The sequence below is a fragment of the Triticum dicoccoides genome, chromosome 1B (assembly GCF_002162155.2).
Source record: "Triticum dicoccoides isolate Atlit2015 ecotype Zavitan chromosome 1B, WEW_v2.0, whole genome shotgun sequence".
Taxonomy (NCBI): domain Eukaryota; kingdom Viridiplantae; phylum Streptophyta; class Magnoliopsida; order Poales; family Poaceae; genus Triticum; species Triticum dicoccoides.
Genome location: NC_041381.1, coordinates 99,866,962 through 99,877,898, shown reverse-complemented (window position 1 = coordinate 99,877,898; position 10,937 = coordinate 99,866,962). Strand labels below are relative to the sequence as shown.

At 48.7% G+C, this 10,937-nt stretch overlaps 1 pseudogene; it reads left to right on the top strand.

Moving 5' to 3' along the window:
• The first annotated feature begins 5,738 nt into the window (after window positions 1-5,738).
• On the top strand, window positions 5,739-8,667 carry LOC119302029 (annotated as a pseudogene).
• Window positions 8,668-10,937: the final 2,270 nt, after the last annotated feature.

Here is a 10,937-nt window from a genome sequence, read left to right as displayed (position 1 = left end):
GAGTGGCTCGGGCTGGTACTCTTCGTAGCCTCGTGTAGGGTCGCCGCCGTCACCTGCTCCACCACCACGGGCGAAGCCAGGGGGACTGTGGGGCCCGTCGACCATCAAGATTTCCGACGTTGGATCACTGCTGCCGCACTCGGATGCAGTCTCTACGGAGCCAGTCGACTGATCGAACAAGCCGTAGAGAGGTTCGTCGGGCTCGATTGCCGCAACTTGGGTGGTGGCCGATTGGCGAGCCACCGCGTGCCTCACCCATCGCTGAAGCCTCGACCGGCCTGAGCGCTTGCGCTGGCGGGAGACCGGGAGGGTGGACGATAAAGGAGCCGACCGATACTGGGTCGACGGTTGCCGCAGCAGAACGCCACGGACACATGCGCGAAAATGCGTCGCACCGCGGACGGGGAGCGCATCCACGTCGAGTGGAGCCTCCTGGAGCCATGCGGAGTCGTCGGCGATGAAGGTGAGAGTGCCGAGACGGATCTCTTGACCCCCGACCAAAACTCCAGCAGACACCATGATGAAAGTACTCGGAAGAATCGCAACTTTCTCCACAAAATCGCTAAAACACCTGCCCCACGGTGGGCGCCAACTGTCGTGGTTCTAAGCCTGACAATAGAGTGGGGGGTAGGTATTGAGAGGCAAGGTCCTGAACCCTTCTGCCTGTGGAGGGGGGTGGCTTATATAGAGTGCGCCAGGACCCCAGCCAGCCCACGTAGGAGAGGGTTTAAGGTGAGTTAAGTCTGGGGCGTTACTGGTAACGCCCCACATAAAGTGCCTTTACTATCATAAAGTCTACTTGATTACAGGCCGTTGCAGTGCAGAGTGCCTCTTGACCTTCTGGTGGTCGAGTGAGTCTTCGTGGTCGAGTCCTTCAAGTCAGTCGAGTGTGTCCCTCGTTGGTCGACTGGAAGGCGACTTCTTCTAAGGGTGTCCTTGGGTAAGGTACTTAGATCAGGTCCATGACCCTACCCTAGGTACATAACCCCATCAGCGCCCCTGTGCTGGGCTCTATCGCGACGCAGCTCGGATAAGCTTGGTCTGTTGTATTCGGCCTGGCCGTATTTATCATATTCGGTGTGATGGTTATCATCACGTGATGTGGGGCGCCCACGCGATCCATAGATCGATCTTGTTTGCCTTGCCTTATCCTCCAATATGTCTCGCAGGTCTGTTGCGTTTCCCCGTGCTCTGGTATTCTTAGACCGGCGCCGGGTTGCGGCTTGGATTGAGGGCCGGGGGGCCTCTCTGTCGCGGCCACGGGGTGGCCGATCGGGCGCATCGTACGCTGGTGATGTAGGTTTAGTTGCTTCCTCCTCTAGTTGGGGTAGCAGCATGCGCTTTGGATAAATTTTGGAGGGGCGTTCGAGTTTATACTCTTCGGCCGCCAGGACTTCAGTCCATCTGTCGGCTAGCAGGTCTTGGTCAGCTCTAAGCTGCTGCTCTTTTTTCTTGAGGCTGCTTGCCGTGGCCATAAGCCTGCGTTTGAAACGCTCTTGTTCGACGGGATCCTCTGGCACGACAAATTCGTCGTCGTCAAGGCTTGCCTCGTCTTCGGAGGGAGGCATATAATTGTCGTCCTCGACCTCTCTGTCGACCGCTCTCTCATGAGGGCTGGCTCCTTCGCCCTCCTACGCTGAGTCCTGCTGGAGGGGGATGTCTTCGGCCCTGTCCGGAGTGTTGACGTCTCCGGTGCCGGATTCGCCGTTCTTGCTTTGGCGGGATTTAGAGCGGCGCCGCTGACGTCGGCGCTTGGGTTGCTTCTTGGAGGGGTCATCCTCCGCCTTTTCATCGCCATCCCCTGCTTTGGGGGTGTCCACCATGTATATGTCACATGACGAGGTGGCCTTCCAGTACCCTATAGGTGCTGGTTCTTGGTCGTCTCCTTCATCGGCGTCCATACCATCGATGTCTTTGGAGTCGAAGTCGAGCATGTCGGTTAGATCGTCGATAGTGGCTACAAAGTGGGTGGTGGGTGGGTTTCGAATTTCTTCGTCGTCCGCATCCCAACCATGCTAGCCATAGTCCGGCCAGGGATCCTCTGACAAAGAGAGAGACTTTAGGGACTTCAGGATATCGCCAAAGGGCGAGTGCTGAAAGACGTCCGCGGCGGTGAACTCCATGATCGGAGCCCAATCGGGTTCGATCGGAGGGGGTGCAGAAGATTCGGAGTCCAGAGCAGAGTCCGGCACCTCGGAGTCACGGGCCTTGCGAAGGACTAGGCTGGTATTCGGCTCCATCGTCGTAGAGATTGCGGCTCCTGGGGTGGCGTCCAACCGTCCGTCCCTGGTTAGCGCAGTCGGCTCCGAGCTAATGGTCGAAGCGGACACCTGAGCGGCACTCTAGGCGCTGTCCGGCGGCAGAGCTAGATCATTCCCATCGAGACAGCACGGCACGCTCGGCCGTGGCTCGAATCCGTCGAAGATCAAGTCCCCGCGGATGTCGGCCGTGTAGTTTAAGCTTCCAAACCTGACCTAATGGCCAGGGGCATAGCTTTCGATCTGCTCCAGGTGGCCAAGGCCCGCAGTGCGAAGCCGCCGAATACGAAGATCTGTCCGGGGAGGAAAGTCTCACCCTGGACCGCGTCGTGGTTGATGATCGAAGAAGCCATCGAGCCTAAAGGCGACGACACAGAGGAACTCTCAATGAAAGCACCAATGTCGGTGTCAAAACCGGCGGATCTCGGGTAGGGGGTCCCGAACTGTGCGTCTAGGCGGATGGTAACATGAGACAAGGGACACGATGTTTTTACCCAGGTTTGGGCCCTCTCGGTGGAGGTAAAACCCTACTCCTTCTAGATTAATATTGATGGTATGGGTATTACAAGAGTTGATCTACCACGAGATCAGAGAGGCTAAACCCTAGAAGCTAGCCTATGGTATGATTGTTATTTGTCCTACGGATTAAAACTCTCCGGTTTATATAGACACTGGAGAGGGCTAGGGTTACACAAAGTCGGTTACAATGGGAGGAGATCTTCATATCGTATCACCAAGCTTGCCTTCCACGCCAAGGAAAGTCCCATCCGGACACGGGACGAGGTCTTCAATCTTGTATCTTCATAGTTCGGGAGTTCGGCCAAAGGTCATAGTCCGGCCATCCGGACACCCCCTAATCCAGGACTCCCTCAGCTCCCGAGAGGTTTTTGGTGGCTACAGAGGCTTGTGGCGGCGGAACTCCTGATCTATCTTGATATTCGATGGTTCTAGGGTACGTAGGCATATATAGGCGAAAGAAGTCGGTCGGGGGTGCTCGAGGGGCCCACGAGACAGGGGGCGTGCCCTACAGGGGGCGCGCCCTCCTATCTCGTGGAGTCCTCGAGTATCTTCTGACTTGAACTCCACGTCGTCTCCAGGATGATATTCTTCCAAAAAATCACGTTGCCGAAGGTTTCATTCCGTTTGGACTCCATTTGATATTCCTTTTCTTCGAAATACTGAAACAGGCAATAAAACAGCAATATGGGCTGGGCCTCTGGTTAATAGGTTAGTCGCAAAAGTAATATAAAAGTGTATAATAAAGCCCATAATCATTCAAAACACATAGTAATATAGCATGAATGCTTCATAAATTAAAGATACGTTGGAGACGTATCACCGTCCACACCCAGTTATATTGACAGCAAGTGCATCTGGGTTCTCCGTCGCAGGATCCACATGTTCTTCCCCGTCGGTCAGCTTCGGGCGAGCAGCGTCCTCAAAGGGAGCCCCATAATCGCCCCAACTAGCCCTCAGGTTCACTGCAGAGGCCGCGGACGCGATCCCCACGGGTAGCACAAGGGTGGCAGTGCCACCGCTCTGTTCGTGTTCACAGATTGCTGAACTGGTGCACGAGGCCGGTCAGGAGGATCGCATGCTTTGGGCTTAGGCTCTTTGATCGCCCAAGGGTTCCTTACACAAACGCATGTCTTCCCATCGCAACCCTTGCCGAATTCCTGTCGTCGTGTGAACTTGGAGCAGCACATGGTTTCTTTACCAATCTGATCTCCAACGGGGCCGACGAGGACACGAGGTTCCCGTGGTGTGAGGGCGGACGAGGCCGCAACAGGGCCATAGCCCGCCAGTGCGGCGCGCATGGCAACATCGCCAGCCACCATGGGATCTAGGTCCGGCGACGGCAGGGCGGGGCCTGGGCCGGGGGTGGCGGCCGCGGCAGGGCGGGGCCGAGGGCGGCGGCCGCAGCGAGGCGGGGCCATGGCCGGCGGCAGCGACCGCGGCGGGGCGGGGCTGAGGGTGGCGGCGGCAGTGCACCCTGTCAGATGATATATACTCTTAACATTGTTGGACTACAAGTTCACTTTCGTCGTAGAAGTTCGGGTGGTGGCCTCCTTGTAAAAGCTGAAACAATGCTAAAGACCTGCTTACCTGGGATTTGCATCTGAAGACCACAAAGTAGGCCTCCAAGAAAGGAGGTTGAGACAGATGTCTTCTTCTCCATGCACAGGGATTTAGGGGCTGTTTTGTTCTTGTCCTGGAGCAAACTTGCCTGGCCTGAAGCTTCCCTAAGTTCTGCCTGTACTTTGTTTGGTTGGTGCCTGGATAAGTTGAAGCTAGCCTGGCCTAAGAATCTCAATGCGTCATTAGCCTGTCTAGAAAGTAGGAGAGAGTCACTAGCCTGGTCTAGGCAACCGAGAAAGGACGCCTGGGTGTTGCGTGGGAGTACTAATCATGCATGTGAGAAGGAAAAGACAGCTAAATACACTGATGTGACATGCATTATTCACCACCAGGCATGGTCACAAGCCAAACAAGGCTTGGCACAAAGCTGCACTTTCGCAGGCGTGAGCCAGGCGCTCAAATTTGCCAGGCACGATGTCCAAGACATCAACCAAACAACCCCTTAGCCAGAGACTCTCCTCTAACATGTACTTACTCATAAATAGGAGCACACCAATATGTCTCAGGCATGTGGACGTGCAGTGAAGGCTGAAGCTACCAAGGATCTCTTGTGGCCAATATGAGATATTACTAAAAAACATAGGCACAGAGGATCCAACTAGAAAAAGTCGAATACTTTGACAGGGACATATCTCCCAGCTAGGAATCCGATGCATGTCAGGAGGAGTAGGCCCAAATGGATTCCAGTTAAGAGCGTTGTTTTACTAATGAGCAAAGCGATTGCACGTACCTCGGTGCCACTGAATAATTTATGAACGGCACCTGGTATAGGGTACTCCCTCCATTTTTTAGTCTGCATATAAAATTTGGTCAAAGTCAAACATTGTTAACTTTGACTAAGTTTATAGAAAAAAACATTGAGATTCACAATATGAAATCAATATTGTGAGATGCATCATGAAATTAATTTCATACCATATAGCTTTAATGTTTTAGATGTTGATATTTTTTTATAAAGTTGATCAAACTTTACAAAATTTAATTTTGATCAAATCTTATATGCAGACTAAAAAGAAATAGAATGAGTACCAGGCAGCTCGCGCTACTACAGAAAAGTGCACTCGGGTAATAGGGAGAGAGAGAGAAAAGTCTGAGTGGTCGAGGAGATAATGGAGGAGCGAGGCAGAGATATTTGTTTCCTTCCGCCCAAATGGACACATGCTGCAGCCTCGCATGGACGCGTGATCGACTTTAATCGCGTGGTCAGCATGCGTACGGCGCAAATGTTGAGCCGGTCCGTTGTCTGCGCTCGAGACCATCCGAATTATTCCCATACCCGCGTCGACCGGTCGTTGAATTTGAACCTCATATGACTCGTATCACCCTACTACGAGCAGAGCCATGGCGGAGCTGCTCGCCATATCCCTCTCGGCCAAGGTCGTCGTGGCGCTGCTCCGCACGGGCCGCAGCACGGCCATCTTCCTCGCCTCCTTCGTCTCCATCCGCTCTGGTATAGCCGCCGCGCGCGCGACCTCGATCTCCTCCATGCCTTCCTCCGCTTCGCCGACTCCCACCGCGGCACCGACGAGCTCGTCGACGCATGGGTCAACCAGGTTCGCCACGTCGGCTTCGAGCTCGAGGACGTCACCGACGAGTATACCTTTCTCTCGAGCGTCGGCTTCGTCCGTGCCTGCGCTGACGTAGCAGCCCTGTTCGCCCTCCTGAGGTGCATGCGGAAGGCAAGGGAGAGGCTCCGCGCCCTGTCCACCGTGAAGGAGCAGCTTGGCATCCGGCCGGCCGAGGCATCCGCGTCAAGCTCAGCCCCTGCAGTGTCTGCCGGAACATATCGGAGGCAGCGCACTTCGTGGAGGAAGGGAAAATTGCCGGTTTTGCCGAGCACACAAGGTTACTGATGAAAATCAGGGACACCGACCCGTGGCGGGTAATAGTCGCGGTCTGCGGGATGGGCGGTGTTGGCAAGACTACTGTTGCCACTAACGTATACAAGAAAATCGCTGCAAACTGCAATTTCGATTGCACCGCATGGGTTACCGTCTCCAAGAACTTCACGACGGAGGACCTCATGAGGAAAATCATCAAGGAACTTCATCGGGGTGTCCGAGACAATGCGCTGGGGGACACACAGGAGATGGACTAGCGGTGACTAGTCGAGGCTCTTCGTGGGCATCTAGCTCACAAAAGGTACTTCCTCTTGCTGGATGATGTCTGGAATGCGGATGCCTGGTTTCATCTCCGTAGTGTATTGCTTGACAGTGAAACCGGGAGCCGAGTAGTCATCACCACACACAATCAAGAAGTGGCTGCTCTGGCATCAGACAACAGGACCATCATGTTGCAGCCGCTCCGTGAACATGAAGCATGGTCTGTATTTTGTAGCACCACATTCAGGGAAAATGCAAACCAGGAGTGCCCATATCACCTGCAGAATTGGGCTCTCAAGATACTGCAAAAATGTTGTGGGCTGCCATTGGCGATTATATCGGTTGGAAACCTCCTTCTGTTGAAGGAGAAAACAGAGTTTGCTTGGAAGAACGTCCATGATAGCCTTGTGTGGGATGAAAGAGATGACCATGGAATTGGGCAAGTGGCGAGCATAGTGAATTTCAGTATTAATGACTTACCATACCGCCTGAAGAGATGTTTCCTCTATTGCAGTGTATACCCTATGGATTTCTTTATCAAAAGGAAGATTCTTATCAGAGAGTGGATAGCCCAAGGTTTGATAGTGGAAACAGGGCATGTCTCCATGGAGGAGGTCGCGGATGGTTACGTGAACGAGCTAGTGCAACGGAACTTGTTGCTTGTCAAGTTGAAAAATGAGTTTGGGCGTGCAAAGCGGTTACACATTCACGACCTGATCAGGGAGATTGTTGCATATAGATCAAAAGAAGATGGATACTTTCAGTTATCTACAAGTGCAAGGGTGGACTTAAAACAGAAAATCCGTTATCGTACACTTTACCAGTGCCAAAATGACCATCAGTCAACTCCAAATATGCCCTCACTTCGCTCCTTCTATGTGCTTAGATCAGACCTAGATGTTGCACTATTTTCTCATTTTAGAATTTAGATTGTTAACTGTGCTAAATCTTTGGTACGTTAAGGCATGTAAACTGCCTAGTGCAGTGGCCAATCTTCCAAATCTGTGGTACCTTGGCGTACGCTCCACCTACATTGAAGAACTACTGAAAGAACTGGGGAGACTACGTGATTTGCAAACTTTAGATGCCAAATGGTCCAGTATCAAGGTATTACCAAGTATCATAACCAAACGGAAGAACCTCCAGCACCTGATATTATTTACACGTGGAACCACAGATTTTATGGAACCGGAACCTGGTACAACAGTTTCTCTTCCAGATGGGCTTGAAAATCTCAAATGCCTGCAGACTCTTAAATATGTTCAAGCTGATCAGAAGGTGGTCAAATCCTTAGAAAGCTTGGAACATATGAGGAGCTTAGAGCTATCTGGAGTAGAATAGAGAATTCTTATCGATTTTCCCTTAGCAATATCCAAAATGAGCTGCCTTCTGCGCTTGGGAATAATCAATTCCGATGCTAATGTAACATTGGACTTGGAGTCATTTTCTCCAGCACCAGTGAAGCTAAAACCCTGAATGTAAATGGAAAGTTGGCAAGGGATAAGCTACCATCGTGGTTTGGTTCTCTTACCAACCTCATACATTTGCATGTGCATTCATCTAAACTTGGAGAAGATTCAATTGCGCTACTCTCGTCAGTTCCCAGTCTGTTGCACCTTAGTCTCATCAATGCATGCAACGAGAGAAGCTTGACCTTTCCGGCAGGTTGTTTTCTAGTCCTTAGACAACTAAACCTACAGGGATTGCCTAACCTTACCAGCATAGAATTTTAAAAGGACAACCTTGCAGATTTACGTCTACTGACGCTTGGTCTATGTCTTGAACTCACCGAGATACCCCGAAGCATCGAGAACCTCATACATCTGGAAAATGTGGAGTTGTTTCAGATGCCAAGTAAGTTCATAGAGAAGATACCATATGGGAAAGGTCATGGGGTAAATCATCAAGATGGTCAGCGTATTATAGTTGTAAAGAACTTCTGGCATAATGCGATTGTTGGAGCAAAAAATTTATATCAACCTATCAAATGTTCAAGAGTTTTTCAAGACGGATGCAGTCACAATGTCACATAACCAGTGGGGTCAGTCAACTCGTCAAAGTTTCACAAATGGCTTTAGGGGATATCTGCCTAATGGTTAAGGCGCCATGGTGGTGATTCACTCTAACTAAATATCCTAGAAATGGTCTAAGGCCTGCTTTGACTTCAATATGGGGCCCACAGCTTCAAAAAGATGGGGCTACTTGCCAGCATGGGCAAAACTCTGCATTTTACTACCTAGTGCAGCATTGGGTATGTTCTGAATTTGTATTTTTGCTATTATTGCTCTGATGAAGTATCAATCCAAGGATGGATCCATGGCACCTTGCCGATGAAAATTTTATGTTTCTTTTAAGTGCTTGTCTATCGGAGTTCTCATTAAACGCGTGCAAAACGATCAAGGTTGTCGGAGAAGTTTAGCTGGTACAATTTTCCTCCGCTAAATTGGCATATCCATGCATGTGGAACAGTTCACAGCCACGGCATGAAAATTTGCCTACTCATGACTTGTGACTGATGGATTCTTGGCAGGAGCGAAAGGATCTGATGCAGAGACAATGATCTGCTCGGGGTACTGACGACCGCCTTCCATGCCGGCTTGCATCAAGTGGTTGCAGGTGAAGAACTCACGCTGTGCATGCGACACAGCTGTTCATGTCCCACGACGGTGACCCATGGGTGAGTAGCTAAGACTACTAGGATGTTTCACACCTTCTCTAGATGGGAGATCTGATGTCGGAAAACTTGGAGATGGATCATACGTGATGGTGAAGTTGCTTAGGTTAGGCAATACATAGAAATGCTTCAAGTGAGATGAAGATTTGTTTCCCCGCAAAAAAAAGATGAAGATTTTTTTTAAAGAAAAAGAGATGAACATAAACAAAGAAGCACCTCACGAATGCATCAACTTATACATATCTCTTTTTTGTTTGTGTATTTCATCTATATAGGGTTTTGTATTCTTAGTTCACCCAATTGTGTATTTCATCTATATAGTATTTTTTTGCTGATGGTATACTTACTCAAGTAAATTTTCAGTGTAGTGATTCTTTGTTGATATAATTCTTTTGTTATGGAATTTTCCAGTTTTGTAATCTGTACAAAAGCATGTTGTAGTTCTTATAGGTTGTATCCAGCATATAAATTAGTTTCATGGTGCTAATCTACTAGGGGATTTTAGCACGCACAAACGCTTCATAAGTGTGGCGTTTGTTGTGTATTCCTGATCAAACGCTTTGTAAATTTGGTGTAGTTTTATTAGATTTTTTCAGTACACAGTTTCAGCTGTCCCTGGGGGTGTCTTCTAGGGGTTTTTGTTGTGTTTTTTGTAGTAAGCAGGCTCAGTAACTTTTCTAGGGGTTTCTAGACGTTTCATCTTTTTCTGTGTGTTAGCTCATATGGTTCCCAAATTCATTTTCCATTTTTCACATGTAGGCCTTTTCAGTTTCAGATTTGGTATTGTTTTCATTCCAAGTTAGTTTTGGGGATATTTTATCCCTGTGTGTTGCGGATATATAGTTGTAGCAGATTTGTGTTGGCCACATTGGTTGCTGAGTGTTTTAGTAGTGTACTTCTAATTCTATTTTTGTTAGGCAGTTGTTTTGTTGGCAGTATACTGTGATGTTCTTTTGTTTTTGTCATCTGATATTGATACTCATTGTTCTGTCAACGAGTAGGATGAGTTTTAATGCTAATATTCCGCAGCCTGTTTGTGTTTTTTGGTGCCAGTTTGCATGCAGTAGACATTTTTAAGCGCATGATCATGTTCATCAATTTTTGCAAACTGAAGTTATTATACTTTTCTTATGCGCAATCCATTTATTTCCTTTCTTTTACTAGCATGGGTAGTATAAAGTTTTTTTGGTGTTATCTTGGGAGAATTGTACTAGTACCCATTATGTACCAGCTTTGTTTTTTTTGAAACAGACTTATGTACCAACTTTGGATCAAAGTAGACCTGCCGATTGCTGGCCTGTTCTACCCAGACTTGGTTCTAATATGTGATCAAGCTGAAGTATTGTGTGTTGTGATGGAAAGCTCTACTAAACTTTTAAAAAAATTGATGGTCATTTCTTTAGTAAGAAGAAAACAAGTTTGTCTGATTGTTCTTTTTTCCAGCATCGATGTAATTAGCCATACCAAAGTTTATAGCATGCAACATGTTATGGTTGTACAATATGAATGCACTTCTTGTGCAAGTTTCATGCACTGACTAATTTTATGTGCGTCGAACACATGAACAAGTTTTTGCACTGATTTTATGGTGCATGGAACAAAATTGGTGCATTATTACTTCAGGAGCACAAATGTTCAACCGCCACCTTTTTTAGAAACATCAGGGGATCTGAATTTCCGGTATCATATAATTAGTTTTTATATTTATTTGAGCTAATTAGCAACTCTTTTTTCCTTTTCATTGTTTAGCCTTTTTGTTTACCA